Source organism: Hyla sarda, chromosome 1 (genome assembly GCF_029499605.1).
Source record: "Hyla sarda isolate aHylSar1 chromosome 1, aHylSar1.hap1, whole genome shotgun sequence".
Lineage (NCBI taxonomy): Eukaryota > Metazoa > Chordata > Amphibia > Anura > Hylidae > Hyla > Hyla sarda.
In genome coordinates this window covers 511,233,416-511,256,733 of record NC_079189.1, presented here as the reverse complement: position 1 = coordinate 511,256,733, position 23,318 = coordinate 511,233,416, and the positions used below count along the sequence as shown (strand labels likewise).

Sequence of the window (23,318 nt, the reverse complement as noted above, 5' to 3'; positions counted from 1 at the left end):
CGACATTCCAGATGAGTGCAGGTTTATATATCATATATGGGCCAATCACATTATCCATACACTGATTAAAAGATAGTGTCTCACCTGCTCTGACTGTGCCGCGCGAGCGTCCAGCACCCCGGACTTCCGGGTACGCACGCCCCACAGGCATCACGTGACAAATCACATGACAACCTGTGCGGCAGCGCGCCATCGGAGCCGGGAGCAGGATGCAGGATGGAGGTGAGCGCGGCCCAATCAAAGACAGCGCGAACACGTACAAGTAATATTTACTGCAAGGAGGGTGGCGACATCTAGTGGGGAGTAAATTTATTACATCAAATGGCATTTCATGATGGATACTATGATGAAGCAACACCGAAACAAACAAAAAGATTCATGATAAATAATGAAAGATAATAAGTATAATAATTCATCATAAATAAAAATAAAGAAATAAATATATAAATAAATCATATATAATTCAAAGTGCCAAATCATAAGTGAAAGTGAGCAAAGTGCCAAGTGTGAAACACACGTGAACATGCAAAATTATATATATAATACTAGCTGAGTACCCGGCATTGCCCGGTTTTTCATTCCTAATCCTTGTTGTGGAGGAAAATCAACAGAGGAAGCTTTTGACTTCATATCCTGTCCTCATATATTGTTGTCCTATCCCGACCTCCTTTCTCGACCTCCTATCCCGACCTCCTATCCCGACCTCCTATCCTGTCCTCCTATCTCTACCTCCTATCTTGACCTCCTATCCGTCCTCATATCCCGACCCGTAATATGTGTACCAGGTATTGAAATATGCCCAGCTGTAGAGAAGTTATGTGGGAACATACATTTCCCATTGATTTGCATGGGACTTTAAACAAAAACCCGACTCTCACAAATGGGGGTAGTTATGGGTTAAATTAATTATCCTATATTTTAAGTGGACATATAAGAGGGAGAGTACCAATCAGTGCACACAAATGCATAAAATCATTATAAATCTATATACTTTATTAAACTCACAAAGTTAAAACATACATAGAAAAGTACAGAATACATAAAATAAGAGGCACTGGATCACTATAGAAAGGCAGGTATAGGTCTGTATGTGATATAGTATGCAGGAATAATCACATGTATATATGGCAATAAGGGTTAAGGATACAAGTAAACCGCAGTATAAGACTGTAACAGACGTGTGTCAAATTGAAAAGAACATAGCCCAATGCCCAAGCAGATTGTCAAGAATGCCAGACCATACCTACCAACCCCAACGATCATTCGCTTCTAAAATGCTTCCTCAGGGGGTGTTACCACACCCCCTGAGGAAGCATTTTAGAAGCGAAACTGCCGGTTAGCTTGCAGGACAGCTGGAGGGTCCCTACCTGCCTCCTCGCTGTCCGATCGCCGAATGACTGCTCAGTGCCTGAGATCCAGGCATGAGCAGTCAAGCGACAGAATCATCGATCACTGGTTTCCTATGAGAAACCAGTGATCAATGATAAAGATCAGTGTGTGCAGTGTTATAGGTCCCTATGGGAGCTATAACACTGCAAAAAAAAGTGAGAAAAAAGTGAATAAAGATCATTTAACCCCTTCCCTATTAAAAGTTTGAATCACCCCCCTTTTCCCATAAAAAAAAAAAAAAACACAGTGTAAATAAAAATAAACATATAGGGTATCACCGTGTGTGGAAATGTCCGAATTATAAAAATTTATCGTTAATTAAACTGCTCGGTCAATGGCGTACGCGCAAAAAAATTCCAAAGTCCAAAATAGTGCATTTTTGGTCACTTTTTATATCATTTAAAAATGATCAATAAGTCCTATCAATGCAAAAATGGTACCGTTAAAAACTTCAGATCACGGCACAAAAAATGAGCCCTCATAGCGCCCCATACACAGAAAAATAAAAAAGTTATAGGGGTCAGAAGATGACAATTTTAAACGTATAAATTTTCCTGCATGTAGTTATGATTTTTTCCAGAAGTACGACAAAATCAAACCTATATAACTAGGGTATCATTTTAATCGTATGGACCTACAGAATAAAGATAAGGTGTCATTTTTACCGAAAAATGTACTACGTAGAAACTGCATTTTTTTTTTCAATTTTGTCCGCACAATGATTTTTTTTCCGTTTCACCGTAGATTTTTGGGCAAAATGACTGATGTAAGGAGCAAAAAACGAAAATGCAAAAACGGAAAAAACTGCGGTCCTTAAGGGGTTAATTCTACATTCGCAAGAGCACCTACTGGCTAAGTGTTACTTGAATGTGAGAAATATATTTTTTTGTGTATGTACTGAAGACTAAAATAGTACATTTAAGTCAGTAATCTAGAGTACTGAAAAGTTATAGGCAGAGCATTGAAGTGGGTTATCAAAGGTACTATGTGTGCAGGCACTAAATGTGAGTCCTGATACCTTATGGGTAGTTTGCCCTGTGTATTCCTTTTGAGACCGCCGCAACACCACCTCCAAGTCGTCAGGAGTTCCTTCACTTGGGGATTCTTCAAGAACTTCAGTCCCCGAGGGACCAGCTGGAGGGCTGGAAACAGAAGCAATATCTTCGGTTGGACTGGGGGGTTCTCTGAAGACAGGTGGAGTAGGGGCATCAAGACCTGGAGCAGTCACAGGAGCAGTACTGATGTTTGGTGTAGCAACCAATGGTGGTTGACAGGGAGCAACAGCTATTGGCAACTGTCTGGGTGGAGCTGGAAACGGTATACCCCAATACATGGTAGGCTGCTGAGATGGGAACAAGGGAATGTCCATAGTGGGATGGATCCCTTCTCCCGGCACATACTCTCTCACTGGCCTTGTTGGAGGTGGAGTAGGAGTAGCAGGAGGAGTAGAAGGAGATGGGCCAAGCATATCTTCTTTCAGGCACACTTTTATCCTATTTCAGTGGACCACCTGTGGCTCGAACCCATCTTTCTGTATCTCGTACACGTCCGTTTCGGGATAAGGGACTGCAGTAATGGTGTATGGTTCCGTTTCCCACAATAAGTCATATTTATGGGTTCTAGGGAATTTTCAGAGCCACACTTTATCTCCAAGCTTTAAGGGCTGAGCCGAAGCATGTCGATTATAATCTTTCTGCTAACGCTCATGAACTTCACCCATTTTCTTCTCAACAATGTCTTTGGCTTCCTCAATTCTTCGTTAATGCTCTGACACCCAACCTTGGGAAACCTGAGGGGAATTGTTGAAAGGTGCCTGCAGCCCGAAGGTCCGATCCTTTGGCAATTGGCCGTGTCGGCCCATCATCAGGAAAAAAGGTGTATACAGTGGTCCCTCAAGTTACAATATTAATTGGTTCCAGGACGACCATTGTATGTTGAAACCATTGTATGTTGAGACCATAACTCTATGGAAACCTGGTAATTGGTTCTGAAGCCCCAAAATGTCATCCAAAATAGGGAAAAAAAAGTGAGGATTAAAGAAAAATAAGTAGATAACTAATATAGATAAAGCAAGTCCTTACATATAAAAGTAAGAAAGATCTGCTGGAAGCTGTAAATCACTGTCTATGTCAGTGTTTCCCAATCAGGGTGCCTCCATCTGTTGCAAAACTACAACTCCCAGCATGCCCGAACAGCCGTTGGCTGTCCGGGCATGCTGGGAGTTGTAGTTTTGCAACAGCTGGAGGCACCCTGGTTGGGAAACAATGGTTTATGTAGAGGACAGGAGCTTCTTCAGGGTCCTATACAGTACACACAGTGTCCCAAATGGAGCCGCCCTTACTTGGTGTCCAAAAGGAGATCCCATATACACACTTGAACATCAATTCTATACGCCAGTAATAAACTTTATTGAAAACATCATTAGGTAAAAACAATTAAAAAAGGGACAGTATAGCCAGACAAAAAAGGAGTTGGTAAGGTAGGTAACATATCATAAATTAGCATAAATGTATAAGTGCAAAACATGACATAGTTATTCCTATTTAAACAATAGGGTCACCAGTACAACAAAATATAAGTTACACATAGCAGTCATGTAGAAAGTGCACAGAAAACAATAGCTAAATAAGGAGGTCACTGAATAGATGGCCTCCAGCGAGTGGTCAGGAGGAAGGGGAAAAGCAAATGATAGTGTGCAAATAGGAGCTCAAAAGAGCTGCGGGATACCAATCAATGCCCGATCATCTTGAGCACAAAAAGCAGCATTGCCATAAAGCTTCCCCACTCACAGAGCACAAGCTAGGAGACATAGACAGTGTACCTACCCACACAACACCAGCACCCCAACGTCGTTTCGCCGTTTGGCTTCCTCAGGGAGTATGACCAAATCTAGTTTGTGGGGGTATATATACATCATATCAGCCAATAGGGTTTTCACAAATAGATAATTCATATACAATTCACCTGGTTAGGTAACATGGTCCCGGTGTCTGGCGCCATCTTGGCGTGCATCGCGCATGCGCGGTGACGTGGTGCGTCCACCACCGTCATCCCGCGAGAACCAGGAAGTAATCCGCGCATGCGTGGTGCACACCAAGGATCGGGATATTGTCATTAGAAAATGCGCAAGCGAATATCATAACATATCATCCCAAAGACAATAAGATAGTAGTAGATAAGAGAGAAGGCGCCATTGAAAGAGAAAAAGACAAAAAACAAAAAACAAAACACAAAACAAAAATAGAAAGGCCATCCATGGAGCAGAGGTAGTGTGACGGCCAGGCATAGATACACACACCCTGGCGGGGGTTCAAACCCCATACCGGGAACAGAGAAATTTTTGCTTTTTCTTATAAATTAAGTAGTGAAAAAGTGCCGAGTAAAGTGAAAGTGAATGTAAGTGAAACATGCACAAATAAAAGTGAAAAAACCGTGCAAAAAGAAAAAATGCTGAGCACCATATAAATCATAAGCATATTATTGCTATATTGCTGGGTCAGACCCTAGCTAAATAAAGATGGGCGAAAGGGGGTATATCAGTTCACAAATAGAGTGAAATAGTGATAATTAATGATAGTCAATTAGTTCTAGTGTATGCTAGGTGAATAGCATGTAAAAAAATATATGTATATAATATATATAAAACCCATAATTATGTGCAATGGAATAGAAATTGATAATTATTGAAAAAAATATAAAATATATATATATAAGAAAACCATAGTGTAACCCACAGAATGTGTGAAAGTCTATAGTCAAGTGCAAACACTCCTAATTAATGTGTGTGAAATCATACAATATACTACCAATGTATAAAAAAAAATAATAATAATAATAATATATGAAAAAGGTGAAAAATATGTAAAATTAAATAATTAGTGACTATGTGTATTAATTACAAAGTGTGTATCAGACAATGCAACTATTAATCCACACCTCAGAAGACAATTTATCATAAAAAATATATCAATCATTTTATTAGAGAAAAGCTATATATAACAAAGTTCATATAATACACAGTTGCTGGTGGCCCTACTGTATAAAGTGACTAGTGCTTTGCTGCTGGTGATCATCAATACTCTCTTCAAACTTCCAAACTTTATTGGATACAGGACCAATTTTCAAAACCCTACAGAGTATGAAAAAAATTTATATATATGTAATAAAGAAAAAGAAGGTAGAAATTAAAATCATTAAAACCTCAAAACTAAAAAGGGGATCAGATAGCAATAGTTAATATTAATAGAAAGAAATTGATACTATCACAGAAAGTCACAAGTACGAGGCAAAGCTATTGTGTTCATTAAGGCCATAGGGAGTAGTGGTTCTCAACTTATAGATCCACATAGTTTCCTTCTGTGCCAAAATCTTTCTCCAGTTCCCCCCCCCCCCCCTTGGTCCAGGTACCACTCTGTCAATGCCTCTCACCTTGAAGAGGGTGCTGTTACAGTCATGATATTGACGAAAGTGGCGAGGTACAGTCTTTAGCTTCTGTAGATCTGTTTCCTCCTTGGCTGCTTCAATTCCTAAGACATGTTCACGTATTCTCCGACGAAGTTCCCTGCAGGTAAGTCCAACATACTCCTGTGGTAATACAAGTAATAGGGTGTGTGATCACATATCTCTTGTCTGTACTTGAGTTCCAAAATTCATTTGTGGTTTCCACATTTGGACAGGCTACACCCCCCCCCCCCCCCCCCGCAGGGTTTACAACCCCATTTTGGTCCTTTTGACCCAAATAGTCGCTGCACTGTTTGTCCTTTGTGATGACTGTGGACCAACATGTCTTTAAGGTTTTTGGATCTCCGATACGTAATTGAAGGTTTATGCGATATATATTGTGACAATATCGGGTCCATTTGTATAATTGGCCAGTGCTTACACAGGGCTCTTTGTATTTGACGCCACCTGGTATTGTAAGCAGATATAAATCTTACCTGCTCATTTCCCTTTTTCCTCTTGGACTGAGTAAGTAAATTGCCTCTCGATGTATCCTTAGCTCGTGCATAGCCTCTGGCATAGCGGGATGGCGGTGGTGGACGCACCACGTCACCGCGCATGCGCGATGCACGCCAAGATGGCGCTAGACACCGGGACCATGTTACCTAACCAGGTGAATTGTATATGAATTATCTATTTGTGAAAACCCTATTGGCTGATATGATGTATATATACCCCCACAAACTAGATTTGGTCATACTCCCTGAGGAAGCCAAACGGCGAAACGACGTTGGGGTGCTGGTGTTGTGTGGGTAGGTACACTGTCTATGTCTCCTAGCTTGTGCTCTGTGAGTGGGGAAGCTTTATGGCAATGCTGCTTTTTGTGCTCAAGATGATCGGGCATTGATTGGTATCCCGCAGCTCTTTTGAGCTCCTATTTGCACACTATCATTTGCTTTTCCCCTTCCTCCTGACCACTCGCTGGAGGCCATCTATTCAGTGACCTCCTTATTTAGCTATTGTTTTCTGTGCACTTTCTACATGACTGCTATGTGTAACTTATATTTAGTTGTACTGGTGGCCCTATTGTTTAAATAGGAATAACTATGTCATGTTTTGCACTTATACATTTATGCTAATTTATGATATGTTCCCTACCTTACCAACTCCTTTTTTGTCTGGCTATACTGTCCCTTTTTTTAATTGTTTTTACCTAATGATGTTTTCAATAAAGTTTATTACTGGCGTATAGAATTGATGTTCAAGTGTGTATATGGGATCTCTTATTAGTTGCTAACACACTTGACCTAAAATATATTGGTATTATTTTGCCCTTTCTTTGGATTTATTATTGGTGTCCAAAAGGAGCAGCTAACCCTGGCACAGGTAAGGAGTAGTACAGAGTAGTTCCTCCCTGTACTGCGGGGGGCGCTACCAGATCACCAGTCAGTGCATGCACTTCAGAAATACAGGTGATTTACCAGTGAATGCCCGTTTCACAGATCCTGACTGTCTGTACATTGTATGTTGAGTCTGGTTTCAAGTTACGATGGTCCAGAAAAGACCATTGTATGTTGAAGCTATTGTATGTTGAGGCCATTGTAAGTTGAGGGATCACTGTACCCCGTAGAGCAGTGGACAGTGTTGTTGTAAATTTCTAGGAGTTTAGGCAACAGCTGGGGCTACTCTTCGTGCTTTGAGACAGAGGCAGCTCTGAGCATTTGGATGAACACTTGATTGATCCTCTCGCAGAGCCCATTCCCTTGGGGATGGTAGGCCGTCGTCCGGAGCTTTTTGCAGTCATGCAACGGGCAAAGTTCTTGGAACAACTGGGCTTCAAAGGCGGTTCCCCGATCCGTGAGGCCCGATTTGGGACACCCCAAAGGTTGGATCCAATGACGATAGAAGAGCTGAGCAGCAGTCTTGGCGGTAAGATCCTTGACGGGGACCACGACCACCCACTTGGAATAATGATCCACCGTGGTTAGAGCATGACAATAGCCAGATCGAGTGGGGGCCAGCTTCACATGATCCAAGGCAACAATCTGGTTCGGCCTCTCCGTACAGATGGGATGTCAAGGGGCTCTTGCGTCCTTTTGGGGATTCTTAATCACATTGAACACGGGGCACTCAGCACACCATTTCTCGATGTCTCCCCGCATCCCAATCCAGTGAAATCTCCTTCTGACGGTGGCCTGTGTCTTATGGACCCCGAAGTGGCCGGATTGATCATGACCATGGCTGCATGGCATTCAGGACCATGGCGGCATTCCTTCTGGGAACCACAATCTGGTGTATGCGGTCTCCGGAAACTGGGTCCACGGAATTTCGGTATACCAACCCCTTGTGTAGGAATAGGCGATTCCTCTGCCACCATAGCCACTTCAATTCAAAGTCCCCTTGTGTCTTGTGCACCCGAGTGGGCACTTTCTTGTGGAGGCAATAGTCTAAGAGGTCCCCGATAACCCGGCTTTCATCCTGAAGTGTCTTCCATGTAAACAAATCTTCAGGGACTTTGGGAGATTCAGGTCTGTCACCCGCCTGGTCAGTTAGAGCACTCTGGATCACTAACCTTCGGTAGAAGGGAGGCATTTTCACATCTTCCCACACATCTTCAGCAGAAGGTGCTTCTCCCGGGGCCATGCGAGAAAGTACATCCGCATTAATATTGGTTTTTCCACTGCGGTACTTAATGTTGAAATCATAGTTGGCCAACCGAGAGGCCCAGCGCTGTTCAAGAGCTCCCAACTTAGCAGTGTTCAAATGGGCCAAGGGGTTGTTATCAGTGTAGACCGTGAAGTGGCAGCCAAATAGTCCTTAAACTTCTCAGTAATGGCCCAGACCAGGGCCAGGAGCTCCAGTTTGAAGGAGCTATAGTTGGCTTCATTCTTCTCAGCACCTCGGAGATGTCGGCTGGCATAGGCAATCACCCTCTCTTTGCCATCTTGCACCTGAGATAAGACTGCCCCCAGACCTTCGAAGCTAGCGTCTGTGTATAAACAGAATGGTAGGCTGTAGTCCGGCTATGCCAAAATGGGGGGGTTCCGTGAGGAGGTACTTCAGGGCTCGAAAGGCATCTTCTTGTTCTTCAGCCCACTGTATGGGGAGCCTCTCATTATAATTGTCCCGGGCAGTAACTCGGTTAAGGGTCCAGCAATTTGAGCAAAATGGGGGATGAAGCGTCGGTAATAACCAGCAAATCCCAGGAAACTTCGGACGTCTCGTACCGTCCTGGGTGTAGGCCACTCTTTCACAGCACTCACTTTGTCTGGATCAGGCTGGACTCCTTGAGCACTGATGACATGTCCCAGATAGTGTACTTGTGGCTTTAGCAAGTGACATTTGGAAGGTTTAAACTTGAGTCCATGTTGGATAAGGACTTGGAAAACTTCTTTCAGGTGATCCAGGTGTTCTTGATATGTTCGGGAATAGACAACGACTTTATCTAAATACAACAGAACACTCTGGAAGTTAAGATGCCCCAAGAATCGCTGCATTAAGCGTTGGAAAGTAGCCGGTGCATTGCACAGTCCAAAGGGCATACTTTTGAACTCTAAGAGACCCATGGGGGTCATAAATGCGGTCTTCTCTCTATCCTCTTCCGCCATTGGCACCTGCCAGTAACCGCTCGTCAGATCCAGTGTGGAAAAGTAGGCGGCAGACCCCAATGCAGTCAAGGATTCTTCAATACGGGGGAGAGGATAGGCATCCTTATGAGTTATGCCGTTCAATTTCCGGTAGTCCACGCAGAAGTGGATAGTCCCATCTCTTTTCTTCACCAGGACCAAAGGTGCAGCCCAAGGACTCTGGCTTTCCTGGATAACATCAGCCTCTTTCATCTCCACTAGTGTTGAGCGGCATAGGCCATATTCGAATTCGCGAATATTCGCGAATATATGGACGAATATTCGTCATATATTCGCGAATATTCGCATATTCGTTATATTTTCGTTTTATTTTCGCATATGCGAATTTTCGCACGTCAGTCTCACACAGTAGTATTAGAGCCTTCTTTACACCACACAAGCTGGAAGCAGAGAGGGATGATCACTGTGAAGAAAAAAAAAAAAAAAAAAAAAAGAAAATTCGTAATTACGAATATATAGCGCTATATTCGCGAAATTCGCGAATTCGCGAATATGCGATATTCGTGAATAATATTCGAATTGCGAATATTCGCGAGCAACACTAATCTCCACGAGCATTTTCTTTATGGTCTGATACATCCCAGGAGCCACAGGGCGATGTCTCTCCTTAATGGGTGGACTGTCCCCAGTGAGAATCCTATGTTTGATCATGGTGGTCCTGCCAAAGTCTGTGGGGAACTTGCTGAAAGCTTCTTGGTATCTCTTAGCTACCTGGATGACTCCTTCCACGTGTTCCTTGGGGGTATCTTCACTTCCTATTTGTAGTTGGCTCCACCAAGGTTCCGCAGGATTCTGGTCAGGTCCTCGTTGAGCCACTTGTGACTTCGAGACCACATCTCTGACATCTAAATGGTGAAGGGTAGCCACCGGGGTATACTTGGGTAGTGGGAGGGCAACTTGAGAGAGGTTAATAAGTCTCACCGGAACCTTCCCATTACGTACTGTTACCAGGCTTCTAGCGGCTCCCACCAAGGGGCAATATTCTAGTAGAAGGGGTTTCAAGAGCGCTTGATAATCTTGATTTTTCACCCCGGTTCGGGCACTACACCAAATAACTGTCTGCGGCTGTAGACTAACGGCTCGTATATCTTGAATCCTTACTCGACAGATTTCTCCTTGATGACTCACGAACTTCTGTTCTGCTTGGAGGATTTTGAGGTGGTGTTGGGCAGCTTGCCGGCCTGGGGGTGACAAGTGAGGGAGAGATGCATGCAGTGCACAGACAATATCATCAAAACAGTGCCTCATAATATTCATGCCTAAGATGAAATCAGCTGCCCCTTCATCCCTAACATAGGTGACAATCACACCCTGCCTTCCTAACACATGCTTTCCCACCTGCACCTTGGGCTCCCAGTAGCCATGCCTGGGTACTGGTTTCCCGTTCCCTGCAATTACTCTAAACTCTGATTCCTGAGGTTCACACAACCTATCTGGGCCCCAATACTTATAGAAAACCCCCTGTGGAATAGTGGACACCTGAGACCCCGTATCTATCAGGGCTTGTAACCGGATACCTTCAACTATCACGTGTACATAAGGACAAGAAGCTACATACATAGACAGTCCCTTCTTGTCGCTGGTTGATTCTGGACCTTCAGCCGCGACCCCAGGGGACGCCCGTTTAAAGCCCAACATTGGCTCTTCCAGTGTCGATTCTTGTTACAATAACTACAGACAGGTCTCTGACTCCCAGGTGGTCTCACAAGAGGGGTATTAGGTGGATCAGCAGGGCGGGGGTCAGCTTTCTTAAGTGGTGGTGTTGCAGATCTAGAAGGATTTGGCCATACAGCCATTTCTTTAACCCCTTAAGGACCAAGGACGTACCGGTACGTCCTTGGTCCTGCTCTTCTGATATAACGCGGGGTTACACAGTAACCCCGCGTCATATCATGGCGGGCCCGGCGTCATAGTGAAGCCGGGACCCGCCTCTAATAGCGCGCAGCGCCGATCGCGGCGCCGCGCGCTATTAACCCTTTAGCCGCGCGCTCAAAGCTGAGCCGCGCGGCTAAAAGTGAAAGTGAAAGTTCCCGGCTAGCTCAGTCGAGCTGTTCGGGATAGCCGCGGCTAATCGCGGCATCCCGAACAGCTGACAGGACAGCGGGAGGGCCCCTTCCTGCCTCCTCGCTGTCCGATCGCCGAATGACTGCTCAGTGCCTGAGATCCAGGCATGAGCAGTCATCCGGCAGAATCGTTGATCACTGGTTTCTTATGAGAAACCAGTGATCAACATAGAAGATCAGTGTGTGCAGTGTTATAGGTCCCTATGGGACCTATAACACTGCACAAAAAAAGTGAAAAAAAAAAGTGAATAAAGATCATTTAACTCCTCCCCTATTAAAAGTTTGAATCACCCCCCTTTTCCAATAAAAAAAAAAACACAGTGTAAATAAAAATTTAAATAAACATATGTGGTATCACCGCGTGCGGAAATGTCCGAATTATAAAAATATATCATTAATTAAACCGCTCGGTTAATGGCGTGCGCGCAAAAAAATTCCAAAGTCCAAAATAGTGCATTTTTGGTCACTTTTTATATCATTTAAAAATGAATACAAAGTGATCAATAAGTCCTATCAATGCAAAAATGGTACCGTTAAAAACTTCAGATCACGGCGCAAAAAATGAGCCCTCATACCGCCCCATACACGGAAAAATAAAAAAGTTATAGGGGTCAGAAGATGACAATTTTAAACGTATTAATTTTCCTGCATGTAGTTATGATTTTTTCCAGAAGTCCGACAAAATCAAACCTATATAAGTAGGGTATCATTTTAATCGTATGGACCTACAGAATACATATCAGGTGTCATTTTTACCGAAAAATGTACTACGTAGAAACGGAAGCCCCCAAAAGTTACAAAACAGCGTTTTTTTTTTCAATTTTGTCGCACAATGATTTTTTTTCCCGCTTCACCATAGATTTTTGGGCAAAATGACTGACGTCATTACAAAGTAGAATTGGTGGCGCAAAAAATAAGCCATCATATGGATTTTTAGGTGTAAATTTGAAAGAGTTATGATTTTTTAAAGGCAAGGAGCAAAAAACGAAAATGCAAAAACGGAAAAACCTCCGGTCCTTAAGGGGTTAAAGGCCTTGGCTAACTGCTCAATGTCCTGTTTGATGTCTTGTAGGTCAGCTGTCCAAGGGCTAAAAGAAGTTGTTGGCAGGCAGACTGAGAAGGGACAGGTGGCTGGGGCGAGGGCCCCGGAGATTCTGTAACCGAAACACTAGCCTTCCCTGTCTGAGGTCCTGACTCACTTTAACCGCTAGTCTCTTAAAAGCTGGGAAAGCCCTGTCAGGATTTTGCACAGCCAGCATCCTTAGTTGGGCCTTGTCCCATTTGTTCAGTGCCCCTTATATAAAACGGTCCATCAGTACTCGATTTCCCTGATCGGGCGTGATGCCGTCCAACTCCTGTACCACTTCTAATGCGCTCGGTAAAGCTACTGCATATGCTCGGAGAGTATCACCTGTCTTCTGACGCCATTCATATAGTCTCAGGCATACTTCCGACGGAGAGTGAGATTCAAACACTTGAGAAAGTCCTTCAAAAATCTGTCCCACTGTAGCTTTATCAGCCGCCGGCCAGGTGCGAAGTTCCTCCAAGGCGGGTCCCTGGAGCTGTCCCAGAAGCAGCTGTATCTGTTGGTGAGGGGGTAATGCATAAAATCCAAAGAGGCTGTACAACTTTTCTTTAAAGTCTCTCAATGTAAAAGGGTCACCATTGTAGGTGGGAAGCACAGGATTCCCCAAGAAGACAGGTGCAGCAACAGGGGCTCCCAACACATAGGGAGAGACTGGAGGTGGACTTGCTGGGATCACAGGCGGAGCACGTCTTTGTGAGGTAGAACGTGCTGGTGAAGGCAGCAACACCCTCCTGACTTGGGGTGGAGACCCCATTGGTGGGGTCACTGGAGCATCGCCCCCCCTGCTGTTCAGATGGGGACTGTGGCGCTGCAGGTTCTGACATCTCTGTATTTGGTATGCTGGCCCTTTAAATAGATCTTGAATTTCTATGTCCCGAGGAGATACGCAGTTGTTCTCTAATCTGGAACTTGAGAGCGTAGATTTCAAATTTGAGAGCGGTGACTTGAAACTCAATAGCTTTTAATTGAAATTTGAGTGCATTGATCGGCAGCTGAAGTGACTTTATATATGACTTCAATTCGGCAATCTGGTGTCTCAGAGTCCTGTACTGTTCCGACTCCTTACAGCTTCCAACCCGTTGTCGCACTCTGCGCCTTTTCCCGTGATGAACTCTCTCTTTGTTGTTTTCTGGCACTAGACTCCAACAAAATGGCCGCTGCGGCACAGAGGGCTTCAGTGGGCGTGGTCTCTGGATCACGTGCGCAGGGCGGTCCCGCGCAAACTTCAGTTCTTCCTTTCACAGCTTGTGGCTGTTCGCCTCCCCCTTACTTTACATGCGCACTTCCTCCACACAGCACCGTGTGCACAACCCCTTACTCCGGAGTATAAGTCACAGTACATGAATAAAGTTTGTTTTCTGGGGGGGAGTACACTGTCTCTAGTGGCAACTGTAGTAGGCACACACCCGAATCCTGTTCGTGCGACGCCAAAAAGGCTTTGTGGTAGGCCTCTGGGGTAGTGGTAGTGTAGTCAGGGTTTTACTTTAGTATATCAGGGGTTAAGGTTAACCCTATTGTTCGTGACGCCAGGCTGAGGGTTAGTATGCTGAGGTAATTCTCCGGCCTATCGCCGCCCTTCCCAGTAATGATAGGTACATGCGAATAATGACTGAACAGTCTCATGCAAACAGTTTCTATACACTTCAGTGACTAACAGTTGTTGCGGACCTTGACTTTGGATATAAGTCTCTGAATTTAGGGTTAATTGCGAACTCCATCCGGATTTAGGGGATAGATAAGGTCCGGTGATCTTGCAGAGTGCTTAGGGATTGATACACTCACGGTTTTGTAATCAGCCGTCGCCGCAAGGCTCGGGCCTAACTCACTGATGACAGCAGCGCAGATCCTTCTCTCACAACAGCTCACGAGGAAAGAGATGTTGCTTGCTTGGCTGCACAGGAACAAGCGTGCGAGCAATGGCCGCCGCGCCCTTATATGGGCAGGGGCGGGGCCGTTTTGATTGGTCCGAATAACTGTCACTCACCGGTACAAGGAACGATGGGTGCAATACGCCATAGGGACCTCCAAAGGTCCTTAAGCAAAAACCATAGAGTTTACCTGATCACGTGACCCGCAGGTCCTGCTACGCTCCGTACAGGTAATTAACCAATTATATACATTTGTACAATTAGATTTGTATAAATCCTGAATAAACTGTTAAATTACTAATACCTAGATGAGAGGTGACAAGGGGCGGACTAGATGAGAAGGACCCCGACGTCCTAGGGACTCTGGCTATAGGGACCTATACACTGGTACCGTATAGGATGCGGTACCGGGACACCACAAACTAAACATTTTGGGTTTGTGGTTGCTTGTGGTCAAAAAGAATTTTGTCGCAGCCAGTCCATCTGCATGTCTTATGCTCGTGTATAACGATTCGATATCGCAAGTTACTAGTAATGTATTCGGTTCCAAATGTATGCCTTCCATGTGTTGTAATAAATCTGTCGTATCCCCAACATAGGAGGGTAGAGATTCAACTAATGGTTTTAATTTATGGTCTATAAATTTCGCCACATTCTCAGTTAGATTACCATTACCAGATATAATTGGCCTACCTGGTGGTCGGACTTGATTCTTGTGCACTTTCGGTAGAAGGTACAGGGTGGCGACTGCTGGGTGTGGGACTCTCAGAGCTTCAGATAGATCTTTTGATAGGATTTTTTCATGTGCAGCAGTATCTAAGATGGAATACAATTCAGATTGAAATTTGGCCAAATAATTAAACGTTAATTTCTTGTAGCATTTCTGATCTCGAAGTTGGCGGTAACCTTCAGCTTCATACTTTTTTTTTTTAGGCCATATTACAATGTTTCCGCCTTTTATCTGCAGGTTTATACACTATGTCATTCAGGCTACAAAAGGTGTTTAAGTGACATCTGCTGTTTTTGGTTAAGTTGTCATGCCCACTCACTTCGGGGAACAATTCAAATTTTTTTGTAACAAGCTTGACAAATAGTTCCACCGGAGGGCAAAGTGATAAGGAGGGAAATTTTTCAGAACGCTTCTTAGTGCACATAGGTACCTGTTAGTCTTGTGAAAGTTCCTGTTCCTGAAGAAGATCTTCCAGGATCCGAAGAGCTGCTCACTCCTCTGGTGTTGTAAATGCCTCTCGGTGAAACCATTTTTTGAAGATTAAAGATCTTGCAAAGAGGTGTAGGCCTTTTATCGCTGTGAATTTATCAAAGACAGCGCAAGGAGAAAACATTAATCCTTTTTCTAATACACTTAGATCAGTAGCAGAAAGAGTATGGTGAGATAAATGAATTACCTTCAGGTTATCTTCTCCCGATGTAGCTGAAGCTTGTGGTTCCTGTTTCCGTTTCGCTGCTGTCTGAGAATTTTACCGATTTTGGTAATTCAGACGTCTTGGGCCATCAGTATTTTCACTTGCAGAGGAGATGGATGAGATAGAAGATGATCTGGATTCCATGACACGTCTGGTGTTATCCCCGTATGGGCGTGGCCATCTGTACACTCGTTTAAGTTGTACATGCTTTTACAGTCTGCTATGTCCTTTTCCCAGTTCTCAAATTGTTTATGTATACATGTGTTGAATGTGTCCATCTCTTCTGATGATAGCTCATTTTGCAACTGAGTTTGGGCTTTTTCAATATCAGATTCGATTTTGTCCAAAGAATTTTTATTCAAACCAATTAGCAGTTCCATAAACTTGTTGGATGCAGTGTTAAACACTTCCTCCGACCATAGAATAAATTCCTCATTCTCAATAGGAAATGATGGAAATACCTGCACTTGCAGACCTCGGGGGATAAGATCCCGGCGTAGATAATCTTCTAAAAATGCCTTATTCCAGAATACCTTGAGTCGTTTATGCAAGAGATTGCTTAGAGAATTTTCCAAAGGAACAGTGTTTCTCCGACCATCAACCGTCCCAGATTGTGATTCTTCTCTGAATAACTGGTTGACTTGTAATAGCCATGATTGGTCCTGACCAAATACATCCATAGCAGACATGCTTATGCCTGTAATTAAATACAGAAAATTAATATATAGCCCAAAAAACTTGCAGAATATTGCACACCTAAGGGGAAAAGAGGAATTATTGTGATAATATAAGTGGACTCTATAAAAAGTTAAAGGGTGCCCAGAATCTGGCTACCTGTAGAGATTATATATGATAACGAAAGATATTATTATTCAATTTTCCCAATAATGTGGGTGCGAAAAGCCTATAACATAGACTCCAAGCAATGTAATAACCCAAAAGAGAAAGGAGCTATTCACACAAATATATGTACAAAAAGGATCAATCTTTATTGTTGCATAATTCAAAACACACAATAAAATTCAATTTGTTAAAAAGACAGGGAAGAATACACAACAAAAGGTCGGCAGCCTGGGACTATTATACACAAAAATGTATATAAAGCCATGTGGAACATGTATCAAGGGAATGGCGCTTTGCACTTTGATTTGGCACTTTGAATTATTTATATAAATTAATATGTGTGTATATAATATGATTTATTTATATATATATTTATTTCTATTTATTGAAATATGAATTATTTATATAAATTATTATACTTATTATCGTTCATAATTTTTTATGATTTTTTTTGGGGGGGGGGTTTCTGTGTTGCTTCATCATTGTATCCATCATGAAATGCCATTTGATGTAATATATTTACTTCCCACTAGATGCCGCGCGCCTCCATCCTCCATCCTGCATCCTGCTCCCAGCTCCGATGGCGCGTACCCGGAAGTCCGGGGTGCTGAACCGGGTGGATGCTCGCACGGCACAGTCAGAGCAGGTGAGACACTATCTTTTAATCATTGTATGGATAATGTGATTGGCCCATGTATGATATATAAACCTGCACTCATCTGGGATGCCGACACCCTCGGACGAAGGTCTTAGGACTAAAACATGTGTTGGGGTGGCGGCATCCTGGGACTTTGTGTGGTTGGCATCCATGTAACACTATTCTACCTCTAATGTGGCTCAACCTGTAGCAATATACTTGACTTGCACTAGCACCTCATCATTTATTTCTGTTATAAATTATCATCAACTTTTTGCATATATTGCTGCTATTTATTTATAGAATGGTCTATCCCCATTCCTTTGATACATGTTCCACATGGCTTTATATAAATTTTTGTGTATAATTCCTCCCCGTCTTTTTAACAAATTGAATTTTATTGTGTGTTTTGCATTATGCAACAATAAAGATTGATACTTTTTATACATATATTTGTGTGAATAGCGCCTTTCTCTTTTGGGTTATTACATTGCTTGGAGTCTATATTAAAGGCTGGTCGCACCCTCATTATTGGGGAAAATTAAAAAATAATATCTTTTATTATCATATATAATCTCTCTAGGTAGCCAGATTCTGGGCACCCTTTAACTTTTTATAGAGTCCACTTATATTATCACAATAATTCCTATTACATGACTGTAGTTATTGCCTTTAACCTGTTAAGGACCCAGGGCGTAAACTTACGCCCTGAGTCCCGATCCTGCGATATAACGCGGGGTTACACGGTGACCCGAACAGCTGTAGCACAGGAGGAAGGTCTCTTACCTTCCTTCCTGCAGTCCGATCGCCGAATGAATGCTTCAAGCCTGAGATCCAGGCATGAGCAATCAATCGCCGAAAACACTGATTGATCCATTCCTATGAGGATGCATCAATCAGTGTTAAAGATCAGTAAATGCAATGTTATAGCCCCCTATAGGAGCTATAATATTGCATAAGAAAAGTGTAAAAAAAATCATTAACCCTTTCAATTATCCCTTCCCCTAAGAAAAGCTTGAATCACCCGGCATTTCCAAGAATAAAAAAAACTGTGTAAATAAAAATAAACATATGTGGGATCGCCGCGTGCGGAAATATCCAAATTATAAAAATATACTGCTTTTTAAACCGCACGTTCAATGGCGTACGCGCAAAAAAATTCAAAAGTCCAAAATAGCGCATTTTTGATCACTTTTTATACCACAAAAAAGTTAATAAAAAGTGATCAAAAAGTCTGATCAGAACAAAAATGGTACCACTAAAAACTTCAGATCACGTCGCAAAAAATTTGCCCTAATAGCACCCTGAACACAAAAAAATAAAAAAGTTATAGGGCTCAGAAGATGACAATTTTAAACGTATAAATTTTCCTGCATGTATTCATGATTTTTTTTTCTGAAGTGATACAAAATCAAACCTATACAAGTAGGGTATCATTTTAACCGTATAGACCTACAGAATAAATATAAGGTGTCATTTTTGCCTAAAAATGTACTGCGTAAAAACTGAAGCCCCCCAAAACTTATAAAATAGTGTTTTTTTCATCAATTTTGTCGCACATTGATTTTTTTTCCTGTTTCACCATAGATTTTTGGGTAAAATGACTAATGTCATTACAAAGTAGAATTAGTGATGCAAAAAATAAGCCATCATATAGAATTTTAGGTGAAAATTTTAAAGAGTTATGATTTTTTAATGTTAAGGAGGAAAAATTGAAAATGAGAAAACGGAAAAAGCCCGGGTCCATAAAGGGTTAATATTGTGTTGAGAACGGAATATTCCATTTGTGGGAATTGGCCTGTGATTTAAGGTTGACAATGTTTTGTAAAGGCTATTGCATTTTCCCTGCATTCTTTGAAGCGCACAGTATAAATGACCTATAAGATGGGGAACGTCACACTCCATTTCCTTGTAATAAAGCCTAATGTAGTGAGGTCCGTTGCTATGGTACATTTTTGGGCATTATCATTACCATTTATTTTGTGTGCCATAGCTTTCCTATGTTAGTTTTAAGAAAATTACATTTAAAATGGTACATGTTCCCTAATCACCACATACACGTCTGCTCACATCAGTCACCCTTCATAGACCATACCACAACTATAGGGCGTCTTAAAGGACATCTGTCCCCTGCACTAACCTGTTGGTACAAACAGATAGTTCAGGTGACACTGATGACAATGGTACTTACCTTGTCCCGTTCCGTGATGGGGATCTCCAGTAATCTTGTCCGTTAGCTCTAGCTCCGGGCACCCGGCTTGGGGCATGGGAAGAGGTTAGTGACGCCACCGCTGCTGCTCCCGGCTGAGTCCTGCTGCTAGGGAAGAGCAGCGGTGTCGTCACTAAGCTCCGCCCATGCTCTAACCCGGAGCTGGAGATCTTTGTCACGGATCGGGACAAGGTAAGTACTGCTGTCATCAGTGTCACCTGCACTACCTGTCGGTATCGATAAGTTAGTGCAGGTGACACTGGTGACAGATTTCCTTTAAAGAGCATTGAAACTCATCTTGAGCGGAGTTATCGCAACCACTAGAGAGAGCTCACTGCAAATGAATTGCATTGTGGCTGTATTGAAGGTGACTGCAGGAAGCTAGTGTTTTCTCATAAGCTAGGATTTAGACTTGTATAGAAATAAGGCAGTGTTTTCCAGTGTGTCTCCAGCTGTTGAAAAACTGCAACTCCCAGCTTGCCATGCTGAGAGTTGTAGCTTTGCAACAGCTGGAAACACACTGTTTGGAAAATACTGAATTAGGGTATCATTGCATTAATGCCCTTTCTTTTATACAATAAAAAACATGGACGCACATTTAACAAAAACATGGACGCACATCAATTAATCTGTGCCTTTATGGTGCATTTTAATCCAAAATTATGTATTATCTGCTGTGAGGCACATTTATTAACCAATTACACCAGAAACCAGAGCCACCTGCGTATGAGCAGAGAATGAATGACTCTTTGGTATAAGTTGTTTTCTTTTTTTTTTTTTTCAGCACTGAGACACTGACCAATCAGAACTTTTTACATGTCTATGTGACATATTTAAAACCTTTTTTACTGCACACACAGAGCTATGGCAGGGAAGCCCTGTGTGTCTGCTCTTAGCAAAATACGCTGCATATTTTCCACTGCCCCGCAGATTTCCTGCAGCATGAAATATGCAGAGTATGCACTACATGTAACCCTACTCAAAAGCAACAAAGTGGAGGGGTTTCTATCAGTGTATTGGAAATTGTCCTAATACACTTTACCTCTAGCCTATGGTGGCACCAGTGTTAATATATATATATATTTTTTTTTTTATAGATCTTTGTTACTACTGATGCACAATGCCTGCAGTGTACCAGCATCACTCTCCTGTGCAGGATGAAACATATCCATCAACAGATAAAATACCACTGAAGGCTTTGACAGGACTTGATTTTTTTTTCCAACATATTTAACAAAGAGAGAAATTTGATAACAAAAAGTTGCCCTTGGTACTTCTGTAAGCCTCCCTCACTGCTTTCCACTTTATTTGCAGAAAATGGGCCAAGTGCTTTATAAATATGGCATTCTGTCTGATCATGTTAGTTTTCTTTTATTGTACATTTGCAAGACAACTGGCCAAAATGTATTGCTACATTTTCTATATACATCTCTAAATTCTAGTACATGACAAAATACTTGCTGCTCGACCACTAAAGGTAAATCAGTGTATATACGTTTATACAGCTACTAGTGAAATAAATGGAAGCTGAATACATTTTTTTGCAGTGAGCTCCCCCTTGTGGTGTTTTCATGGCAATCGGAAAATTCTACAATTCCAGCAAGATTTCAGTGCAGAGCATCTCTCCGTGAGCCCCATAGCAATGGTGTGGTGTGCTTCTGTTGTGGGCATACAATGACTAAGATGACCATGCTTGTATGACACACACACACAAAAAAAAATGCTACTGATGATAGAACTTAAATATCAATAAAGGCCCAAAACATACCACAGCAACATACATTACTATATTGGGCTTTATTACAAAGCAATGATGTGTGACATGCCCCGTGTGCTATGTAATTTATACTGCTTCAAAGTATAATATAACCACACGCAATAGCTTTTGGAAAATATAGTCGATCTTATAGAATACCTGTCACCAAACTAAACTTTTAATATATTGTTCCTTATGTAATTATAAGACACTTTGCTATTTACTTGCTGTTAAAATTCTCAACCTTTTATATGTTTTTAATGTGATTGAAAAATTGGCCACTAGGTGTCTCCTTTCTGTTCCCTACGCAAGTCAAACAGTTTGGTCTCCTCTCGGCCTGGCAGGAGACCAAACACAGGAAGTGCATTTGGGGCATGGAAAGGCACAGCTCTCGCAAGCTTCAGTGATGTCACACCTGCATGAGAACACCCACTTTCTCCTGCCAGGAGATCACACAATGGCCCTCATTTACTTAGAAAATTGGGTTGTAAGTCTATGTTGCTTTCTTACCCGATTGCTTTTTTCCCCTGGTATTTATTATTATGTCGCATCCTGTTTGTCGCTTGTTCGTCTTTTTGGCTTGGTTTCCAACTCCTCTCAGTTGTCGGGAAAAAATCCACAACAATTGAACAAATTCGGGTTGGAAAGCTTTATAAATACGTGGTAAAGCTCAAATGTTGGGTTACGCCCCTTTTTCGGGTTTGGGAGAATCCACATCTGGTCTGTCGGGAAAAATAAATCTCCAATCCCCTTCAGGAGGGGAAACCCCCCCTTTTCTGGGGAACAATACCCTAACTAATAACCCAATTAAAATGTAACTTTTATTATTAAATGTCCATAGAAAACGTGAAAATTAAATGTGGTGATTTTAAAACTTTCAGGAGATACAGAGTGTCTTATAATAGTGCCGGTTCCCTACTGCTGCATAGTAACTCCACACTTAGACACAAACTGTATTCCTGTCTAAAAGGTGTATGGATTGCTCTAACGTTTTGTTTGCGACCAAACTTCTTCAGAGAGCTGCCTATTCTGGCGTTCAGCGTGCTGACACTGTCTTTTATAACCTTACATCTGCACATCACTTCCGATGCGCCGGTGAAGGGTATTGATCCAATCAGGCTATGGTTGGCGTTCCGTTATTTCCAGCCACCATCTGCGCGCATGCCCATTGATATCGCGGCATCGGGCCTCTCCATTTGTCTACTGCGCACACTCCTATACTCGCACCTGCGCTGTATACAATCCTCCTCTTCGTGGAACGCAAGCTCCATCTCTTGGAACACAGTATCTCTTCCTCATCAATGCGCATGTGCGTGCCTCCCTGGATCTCCTCTTCACTGTACCTGTATATGCATCTTTTATACATCAGGTTGCTGCCTTTTGTAACTATTCCCTATTATAGATCTTCTCCTCCTATTCCTATTAGTCTGATCTTTTCTGGATATTTTCCTATGTATTTTTATATAGCATATTTCATATGATACACCTTGTGTTTCACATGTCGTACTATTTTTACGCTTTTATTATATAATATTTATTTTTATTATTGATCTATTTTGCTCCAGATTAATATACCTATATGTCTTAGTTGCCATCTTCCCCCATTCCCTATCCTCTCCCCCTCCCTTCCAATTTACTATTAGTGTTAATAGTAAATTGGAAGGGAGGGGGAGAGGATAGGGAATGGGGGAAGATGGCAACTAAGACATATAGGTATAATAATCTGGAGTAAAATAGATTAATAATAATAAAAATAAATAATAAAAACCTAAAAATAGTACGAAATGTGAAACACAAGGTGTATCATATGAAATATGCTATATAAAAATACATAAGAAAATATCCAGAAAAGATCAGACTAATAGGAATAGGAGGAGAAGATCTATAATAGGGAATAGTTACAAAAGGCAGCAACCTGATGTATAAAAGATGCATATACAGGTACCGTGAAGAGG

At 42.3% G+C, this 23,318-nt stretch overlaps 1 long non-coding RNA gene across 1 annotated transcript in view; it reads left to right on the top strand.

Annotated features, from left to right (window-relative positions):
- The window catches only part of LOC130290283 (uncharacterized), a 35,706-nt gene extending 14,451 nt beyond the window's left edge, over nucleotides 1-21,255 (top strand). Inside the window, exons 2-3 of the long non-coding RNA XR_008847555.1 lie at nucleotides 17,295-17,407; nucleotides 20,705-21,255. This is a non-coding gene — a long non-coding RNA (uncharacterized LOC130290283). The remainder of the gene's footprint in view (nucleotides 1-17,294; nucleotides 17,408-20,704) is intronic.
- The last annotated feature ends 2,063 nt before the right edge of the window (nucleotides 21,256-23,318 follow it).